Source organism: Quercus suber, unplaced genomic scaffold, assembly GCF_002906115.3.
Source record: "Quercus suber isolate HL8 unplaced genomic scaffold, Cork oak 2.0 scaffold_296, whole genome shotgun sequence".
Classification (NCBI taxonomy): Eukaryota; Viridiplantae; Streptophyta; class Magnoliopsida; order Fagales; family Fagaceae; genus Quercus; species Quercus suber.
This window is the reverse complement of record NW_027069752.1, coordinates 474,520-483,820: the sequence shown is the minus strand read 5'-3', so window position 1 is coordinate 483,820 and position 9,301 is coordinate 474,520. Positions and strand designations below refer to the sequence as shown.

At 31.0% G+C, this 9,301-nt stretch overlaps 2 long non-coding RNA genes across 2 annotated transcripts; both read right to left on the bottom strand.

The window, feature by feature from the left end:
- Nucleotides 1-813: 813 nt before the first annotated feature.
- On the bottom strand, nt 814-9,013 carry LOC112012752 (uncharacterized). The gene is made up of 4 exons (XR_010632531.1): nt 8,465-9,013; nt 8,302-8,355; nt 3,745-3,798; nt 814-1,195 (listed from the first exon to the last, which is right to left on the bottom strand). It is a non-coding gene; the product is annotated as an uncharacterized LOC112012752 (long non-coding RNA).
- LOC136071244 (uncharacterized) lies at nt 5,906-8,286 on the bottom strand. Its single transcript, XR_010632532.1, has 2 exons — nt 7,845-8,286; nt 5,906-6,116 (listed from the first exon to the last, which is right to left on the bottom strand). It is a non-coding gene; the product is annotated as an uncharacterized LOC136071244 (long non-coding RNA).
- Nucleotides 9,014-9,301: the final 288 nt, after the last annotated feature.

Below are 9,301 nucleotides of genomic sequence, written 5' to 3'. Positions count from 1 at the left end.
ATAGTTCCAAGTTGAACAATAAATTTCAATAGTTACTAACTCGTGCGATGCAAGAGAAAATTATTGGAAAATAAATTTAATCCGTCTTTTTGTTCTATTAAATTTAATCTTTCTTTTATTCTTTTAAAATAGGAGTTTAGTTCTAATGATAAAAAGCAATAATCGTGTAACAGATGCAATAGATTAACATTTTATTGAAACAATAAAAAAAGGATATAACATCATTTTGAATAGTAAATCTATAGTTTTATGACATCTTACACTTTTTTTTTTCTTCTTAATGGCATAACGTGTTAGGATCACAAAAGAGTATGTGTAAAATCTAACTGTGAAAAGTTGTTCTTAAGGGGTCAGAAATGCATTAATTTTGTTAAATAAAAGCATAATTTTGTTAATACTTACGCACTTTTGTTTCAATGGCCAATTAACTTTTTACAAAATTGACCAAAATGACATTTTACACCGATCAAAGTTTGCATCAAATTTTTCAACAACAACAGTAATAATAATAATAATAATAAAGTAAAGAATAATTTAAACAATTATTCTACATGAACTTTTCATTGAAGAGCCAATTTAGATTAAACTTCCACCGAAAGCGCGCAACAAACCATTTCCCAATTTTCAATTTCATTATTAGTTGTCTCAACTTCATATTGCTACTATACTAAACACCTGTTTAGATGCGTACTTAGAAGTGTAGCATCCCATAAATACCTCTTGCCTAATTGACATTAAGCCAGAAAAGCAAATAGCAGCAAAAAAATGCAACTACTTCACAATCTTGGCTTTAGTGTTCTTGGAACCAAATCCTTACTAAACATCTGATTTTGTATATCAAATTGTTGCACACTCTAAATGCTTTTATTAATCTGTTAACAATTTCCACAATTACTACAACAGGCCATTGAAAAAAAATTATATAGTAATAGTAACTAATAATGCTAGGTCTATCTTTATCTTAAAGTTAAGATAGTGATATTTAAGGGAACATTTCAACTTAATGGGGTGCACGCAAAATGCAAATCAAACTAAACTATTAGGATAAACCACTACTATAAAAAAAAAAATGCAGGTCCTCCCATTCCTTCTTACAAGCCAATAGTAGCTGCAAGAGTTATCATGATTGCTTAATTCCATGAGAGTATTCCACCAGATGGTCTTGACCTAAGCATCCTCCTTCTATATCCCATCCCTTGCATGTTAAAATTTTTAAGAATGAAAATTGTCAATCGGTGGTTTCAAGCAAAAGTTACATTTGTACAAAATATAAGCAGCCTAACTCATTTGCTTGAGGAAAGAAAGACCAACACCTCAATAAAAAATTCCTGACTACAAGTAGGCAATTACTTCAATTTAGCTGAAAAAAAGAAAAAAAGAAAAAGAAAATGCAAAGTTTACAACACTTCCCAAACCTAAAGGAAATTAAAAGAATGAAAGAAAATGTTCATCAAAGGACCATTATCAGTATTTTATATATATATATATATATAAAGTGCCCAAAAGGACTACAAAAAAACAAATCAATTAAAAAGTAACAATATACACACAAAAAAAGAGCCTCATGTGAGGATTATGCTACTCTTTAAATATATATATATATATATTTTAACTTTAAATCTCACTTATCAAAAAGTAGAAGTTTTTTTTTAATCTCTCACCATTTTGTGAGTACCATTATCAATTGGAAATAACTAGAGCTTCAGCTTCATAGTAGTATATTGTTCTCAACAAAATTATTTTGCAAAAAGGAAGGCAAAGGAGGTAGAACTTTCCCAACAAAATTAGAATCTTTTTGGTCTGGAATTTAGATTGGAAACAAATCATGCCATCAAAAACTTTAGATGTCTAGAATTTATATCCTTTTAGGAATAGAGAAAGAAAAAAATAGGCACCCTCCTAGAGCATCTAGGTCATGTTCAACCTCTTTATCCATAACTACTTGCTACAATTGCTCAGTTGCATTGAAAACCAAAGAAAACCCAACAAATGCATCTTTTTTGCATTTATTATATGTATATGATGAGATGACACCAGCTAATATCCATTTTAATGACCTTTATGAAATATTAACATTGTGAATTTGTGATGCTGCAGACAGATGGTTAGTCACTATGGTTCTTTTGTCAATCATAGTAATAGGGTGCTAAGTAAACTGCTTAGCCCGTCAGGGGTGAAAAGCCCTTGAAGTAAGCGTCTCTTATGAGTGAAAAGTATATGCAGCCAATTACAACAATTTAACCCAAAAGAGCAAGTTGTTGATGTAGTTTTTTGATAAAATGGTTTGAGAATGATCTTTAAGAGAGACAAACCACAAGTGCAATATAGACCACTCCAATAAGAGCAATTGATGAATTTTGAATGTTCCCTAAATCCTAAATTAGACCTTGTTTTTGTGCAAGTATGCCAACATTCCAAGTCTTGCAGCAACTAAGTTAATGAATGAACGTCATGCACTAGGAGTCACTCTAGACAACCTTAAAAGCTATTATAAATCCAGATATGATGCTGTTAGAAAGCACAAACCAAGTGCTTAATGATCCTTTCAAACCAGTTGGGAAATGCTAATCCAAACGAGCTACTCTCATTTGCTGGAAACTTCAATCATGTAGTCATTGACATGCATTACTACAATCTCTATTCGGAGGAGTTTAGCAATATGAATGTACAACAAAACGTCTAGTACGTTAAAAATCAGCGAGCTTCAGCACTAAAAACTATGACAACTTCCAAAGCTCCCCTTAGTTTCGTAAACCAATCTTATGTAGCAATGGTAGCCACTGCTGTTGTCTGGTATATATCTTTTCTTTTTGGATAGAACCTAAGACCAAGACCACTTTTAAATTAGACCCAAATTCACTGAACCCACAATTCATTCTCAATGATAAATTTCAAGTTTGCAAAGAATATCCCAAACTCTAATCTCAATGCACAAACCCACCATGAAATAAATTCTTAAAAAAATCAAACCTTCTTCTCAATATCCCTTAAACTTTCAAATACATAATCTCAAAGAACATTGTGATTCAATTCATCTCCTTTCTACTATATAAACCTATCCCATTTGCAAAACCTGAAATTGTCTTCAAAAGTTAAATACCAAAACTTTAAGACCAAGTTCAAGTTCAATACCAATACCACCACCAATAGTCTACTAAATCAATAAAAATATCTAACATATGACCTCATATTCACAGATCCACCTCTAAATCAAACCCAAATCCACTATTCAAAAGAAACCAATACCAAACTTTAATCTCAATGCACAAACCCACCACAAATGAATCATAAAAAATTCAAACCCAAAGTTCAATTGCCCCTAAAAGTTTAAATATACAATCTCAAAGTCTATTGTGGTTCCATCTTGGTTCAAATTAGAACCTATAAATTCCAAATGGAAACCAAAAAGAATCAGAATTTAAAATTCCTTATGAATTTTTAATTTATATCTAGAAGAGAAACTATACCCTAAAATCAAGTTTCTAAGTGGTAGCCACATGAACCCAAATAGTAATTCACAAAATTAAATCCAAAAATCTAACAAAAGTTGCATTAACAATACCCAACAACAGTATTAGCAAAAACCAAACAAAAGTAGCACTAACAATACCCAACAACAATATTAGCAAAAGTTGGGAAAGAATATTTCTCTTTTTATTTAATAGAAAGAATTATTCCTAATAGGTAGAAAACAAATGCAGAAGTAAATTTTTTTTAAAAAAATTACAGAAATTGTTAACAAACCTGTATTTGATGCAGTTAAGCATGCAGCTCTTTATCCAGAAAACAGAGTAGGACCTGCCAAAAAGTTTTTTATTTATTTTTATTTTTTATGTCACTCTATACCATAAATGCAAATATAACTAAATTTTATCTTTTAAAAATCCATGAAAACAGAAGTTTGTCACTTTTAGAATATGAAAAATGTTTTGTTTGAACCAAGTTCTTTCGCAACTTCTCAAAAAAAAAAAATGTTCTTTCTCAACTGCCATATATGCAAGAAGAGCAAACACACAATAAGGCAATGCAACTAAACCCCCAAATACCAGGCATGTACAAATTAAAAATATGTACACCTTATTTCAACCCCATTACAACTTTATTCTCCTTGATTATATCATGTTCCAAATTCAAATGCAGCAATGAAATCATAAACTAAAGCAATAATATAGCACAGGACCAAACTCAATTGGTAGTGGAGGTTAATGAGAATTTACTGTGTTGCATAAGTAGAGAAGATTATATTTCAATAACAAAATTTTATTCAGAAATTGAGCCCTAAATCTGAAAAAGGAAAACCCAAGATTCAGAGAGAAGAGAAAAAAGTTAATCTAAATCAAATTATTCACTGGGGAATTTAAACAAACACACATGACAAACACAAAGATGTCAATAACAATGAACCAAGAAAAGAAGAGGTTTCGGTGGACTAAGGGGCCATAAGCATAGACTTGTAGCAGGCACCGTTCAAGTCACTGCTACAAGCATGGTGTAATTTGGAAATTGTCTAAATTAAAACATGCAATGGTAAAACAACATAATAAAAACATGATAGAAGTTGCACTATTTTTTTTTTTAAACAATGCAATACAATAGCGGTAAGGGGAGGAAAAAGGAAATTTAGCCACCAAAACCACGCAGACAAAAAAGATTAAAAAAGAGAATCCCAAGCACTACAACTGAAAGGGGAAGCGTCTTTTGTGAGGTAAAAGGCAAGGAAGACGTTTGTAGAAATTGTTTTGGAGTTGTCGACGGGAAATAATTTTTAGAGAGAGAGACAGAGAGAGAGAGAGACAGAGAGAGAGAGAGAAGTATAGAAGTGAAAAGTGACTGAGAAAGGTTTTCTAATCTTTTGTAACTGCCAACTCACTTAGTGCCTACTCAAGACAAAATAGTGTGTCTCTAATTTATATAGGCAAATTGAACACAAATGTTTTTTTAAATTTCACTGAAACGGTTTATTTAATTAGTCAATCAAACAGATACCATTTTTGTTTTTTTTTTTTTTTTAAAACTTAATCGTGTCATTAAATTATCAAGCCATGTGGCACAATGAGAAGAGGTCAACAAAAAGTCAAACGTTTCGGCAATTAGTTATTACTAGTGTTTAACCCGCGCAATGCGCGAGATCATTTTATGAGTTAGAAAAGAATCAACTTAATATGTTATACTCAATGTGATGGTAAAATATGGAAGGAGGTGGATAGTTAGTTGTTTAGATAATGATGCTAACGTGCAGGTGTTCTTCTAAAAGACAGACATAACCTGGCATCAACACATAATCTAGAAAAAAATGTTAATTGAAATCTCATAAGTTATAACTGATTGGTTCAAGGTTTTTTTAAAGGTTGTGGGTTCGAGAGAATATAGTTGTTGAAGTATGAAATAAATAGGAGAGAAACTTGGCTAATAAAATCAATTTATAAAAGATTTTCCTCTTGTATTAAAAGTTGTCCTAACAACATTTATTTGAAACTTAATCTCTTCCCTTGGTATCTCTACCACATAGGACTAAAAATTCTTAAGTTAGGTAGCATTCATTATTCCTAGAACTGGTCTAATATTTTCCAACAGCTTCACTTTCAGTCATCACAATCCAAAATTTGGTGGTATTTACAGAGGAGCTTGACAAATTACATTGAATTAAAATAGACATGTCTTTTCACAATTAGTTTGAGCCAAACAAACTAACCTTTAATGCAATATAATCACAATCATGTTGAAATAGTCTTTGAAGGCAAGAGTTATGAAATAAAACTTGAACATAATTAAATCAATGGCTAAACTCGTATTCACCACCAACACCACTGCAATTTTTTTTTGCATAGTTGAATCCAAATGTTCAAAGGTTCTACACATTCATATTGTCACATTTTTAACCCATGGTACTAACAAAAACAGAAAATACTAGACATAGAATTTCATAGATTTAAAAGATCACAAAAATAATACATATAGAATTTCAAAGACTTGATAAAGTGTGTTATCCTTTGGATTAATACATATAGGTTGAAACAAAGACACATTTTTAACCCCAACCAACATTTCTTGTGATTTGTGACAACTGTATAACTACCACTTGCCATTTGTCAATATTTATCTATAAGCTGATTTGGCTGAAAATACAAAACCATAATATTAGTTAGAATACCACAAAGATGTAATATTAGCCCAACAAAGATGTAATGGTTTATAGGATATTAGCACTATGATTTAAGTCATTGGTGTTTCAGATACAATCTGATAGTAAAAACATAAAATAAACTTAGAACAAACAATTTATCAATAGAAATCTACCAAGAAAGCCACTAAATATGTTTTTCTTTTTAGCGAGTAACTAAAATATAATATAGGTTCAGCTAATGACAAAATTCCTTGTAATCTTTAAAATATCATATGTTGAAGTAATATCAAGACACATAAAACACTTCCAAGACTTATAAATGTGATTCAAACTCAAGATGATTTTTGCAATTTCTATGACACCTATAACAACTATTATTTTGTCTACCCTTTAATTTTTCATTTTCATTTTCTTTCTTTGACTTTCCTTTATTTGTTTATTTTTATTTTTTTTTCATCTTTTGATTTTGGCAATTTTTGACTTTATTAATAATCAAAGACATGAAATTTGTGACCTAGGAATAAAATCATATAACCAATTGCTGCACAAAAATGAAATTGGCAACATCATCTTCATCTGACACATATATTAGGTAACTTTAATACAATGCTTTATTATGTTAATAATGAAAATCTATACAATGCTAACAAAAGAATTATAAAAAAGATATACAAAGATGGAGATAATTTAGTAGAAAACAAACTCGAAAGAGAAAGGACTTAAAGCAATATCACAATCAGAGTAAACCTTTTCCTTTCATTTTGCTATGAGTTTTCAAGAAAAACTCATAGAAATATGTAGGTTAACATTGGGATTAAGGCCAAAATCTAACTCTAACATTGGTCCCATAGGCCATGAATTCAATCATGCAGGCCATACTTTGTAATTATTGAATCAGCACATATAGCTGATTAGTACATACTTTCAGATCAACCCTCACATGCCCCAATTATACAAATATAAATAACCATATATCTTAGGCAATTAACTTAACTGGACCTCGAGGCAGCTTGTACAAAACTTGAACATAAGTCCATTATTAGGACCTAACAGTTGCATCCACTGCAGAAATGCCTATGTTGGATAAGTTTGATTGGATCAATTTCAAGCTTAGTTTTTCTTCCAATTAAACAATAACAATCTATTATTAATCCAATAAGTAAGCATTTCATGCACATACTAATTTGATTTCAAAAAGAGTTGTAGAGAATTACTACAATAAGTAAACCATTTAGCAAAATATTCCACATAATATAATCTTTTCAAGGCAGGCATTTTATCAAACACACATCATGCACTATTGTTGCAACCATTGCTGCATATAATCTTATCAAAGAACTACCTACAAATAAATTCAACTCAAAACCCAGCAACTAAATCCTTTGGTAGACTAAGTTCTCCAAATTGCAACTGCCAGTGCTTCAAATGAAATTGTTGAGGCTGAAAGTATATAGAACACATACAGTACATTAAAACACACACATACACGAAGGAGAAAAATCTCATAGATCATTTAATCTAAAAATAAGATGTCAAAAGCTCAAACATGTAAAAGCAGCAAAAGAAACATCACAAATTTATGCATAAAGCCATGCCTATATGACTTTTAAATAATCCAAATGCAGCAACACATATACATCTCATAAAGAAAAAATAACATATTTAGGGGAAAAAAGATCATATTTAATGCACAAATTTAAAAATAAAGATGAAAACTTACTGTTAACGGTCCTGGCAAGTCAGTGGTGGGAAGGTACACGTGGGCAGGAAGCTGGCTTGATAGAGGGGCTGACCTACATATTTCTCTCTCCCTCTCTCTTTATTTATCTCATTTTTCTATGTTTAAAGTTTATTAACGGTTATGGGCTCTCTTTTTAAGTTTTTTTATTTTTTTAATAAAGTGTGGATCGGTGGGTTTTAATGATTAGGAGTGTAGATATTGAAAAATTCAGGTGCTAAGGAAAAGAAATTGTGGTAAATTATAGACAACAGAAATTGTATTTGGAGAAGGAAAAATATTGGAACAGGATAATTAACAATGTTATGCTTAAACTTAGGTATATGGTGTTGCAAAGCAGTAAATGATTTGATTAATGGTTTTATATTGACTATTTATATATAAATTTTAAGCAACAGGAACTTTTAAAAAAAAAAATTTACAAAAATTGTTAACAAACCTTGAGTTGATGCAGTTAAGTATGCAGCTCTTTATCCAAAAATGAAAGTAGAACCTGCAAAAGAAGTATTTTTTTTTAGTTTTTTAATTAAAATAATTTGTAAAAACAGGATAACGAAGATCAATAATAGTGCAGTAAATGACCACCTAAATCAAGTTAATACCTTCTCACAAAAACAGCAGCAAGAGAATTAACTCCTACATCCTTTGCAATCTTTAATAGTCGGAAACTGATTCATATGCTCGGGTGCATTATAGAGGTATGGAACTACAGAGATTGCAATCTTTAGGAGGCAGCAAACAAATGTGCAAGATCTAGAAGACAGCATCTAAAACAGGTCATTCTAAGCTTTAGTAGTTGGAAACATATTCATATGCTCAGGTGTAGGATAAAGAAGGCAGAAAGTGACATGGGGGATTCGTTCTTTCTTATAGAAATGGGGATTTGTAAAAGTTTTCTTTCATGGTGACTCCTTGAAGGCTTTTAAGGCATCAGCAAGACTTCTAAAGCCAATTTGAGCACAAAAATTGTAAGACTTATGAAGTAAAATGTAATCTAATGTAAATATTATCGTAGACTTAGAGATTCATAAATAAAAGGGACAAAGGAGTAAAGGAGGAAAGAAAGGCCAAACTAAATACCGAGTCTAGAGGCCGACTATTAAGGAATCATAGAGAGAGAGAGAGAGAGAGAGAGAGAGAGAGAGAGAGAGAGAGAGGTAAGGGGGTGTATTCTGCTGCATTTAGAGTCAGTGATTCAGTGTTATTCTATTTTATTTTTGCTTGAATTATTTGAACAATTACCTCCAAAAAAAATCTTTAGTTTTGTCTCTTCCTCATTTAAAATATATAAAAAAAAAAAAAAAAAAAAAAAACTTACGTTGTAGACTTGGTGTTGATAATGGAAGGAAACTCATTTCTAACTCTCTCTCTCTCTCTCTCTCTCTCTCTCTCTCTCTCTCTCTCTCTCTCTCTCTCTCTCTCTCTCTCTCTCTCTCTCT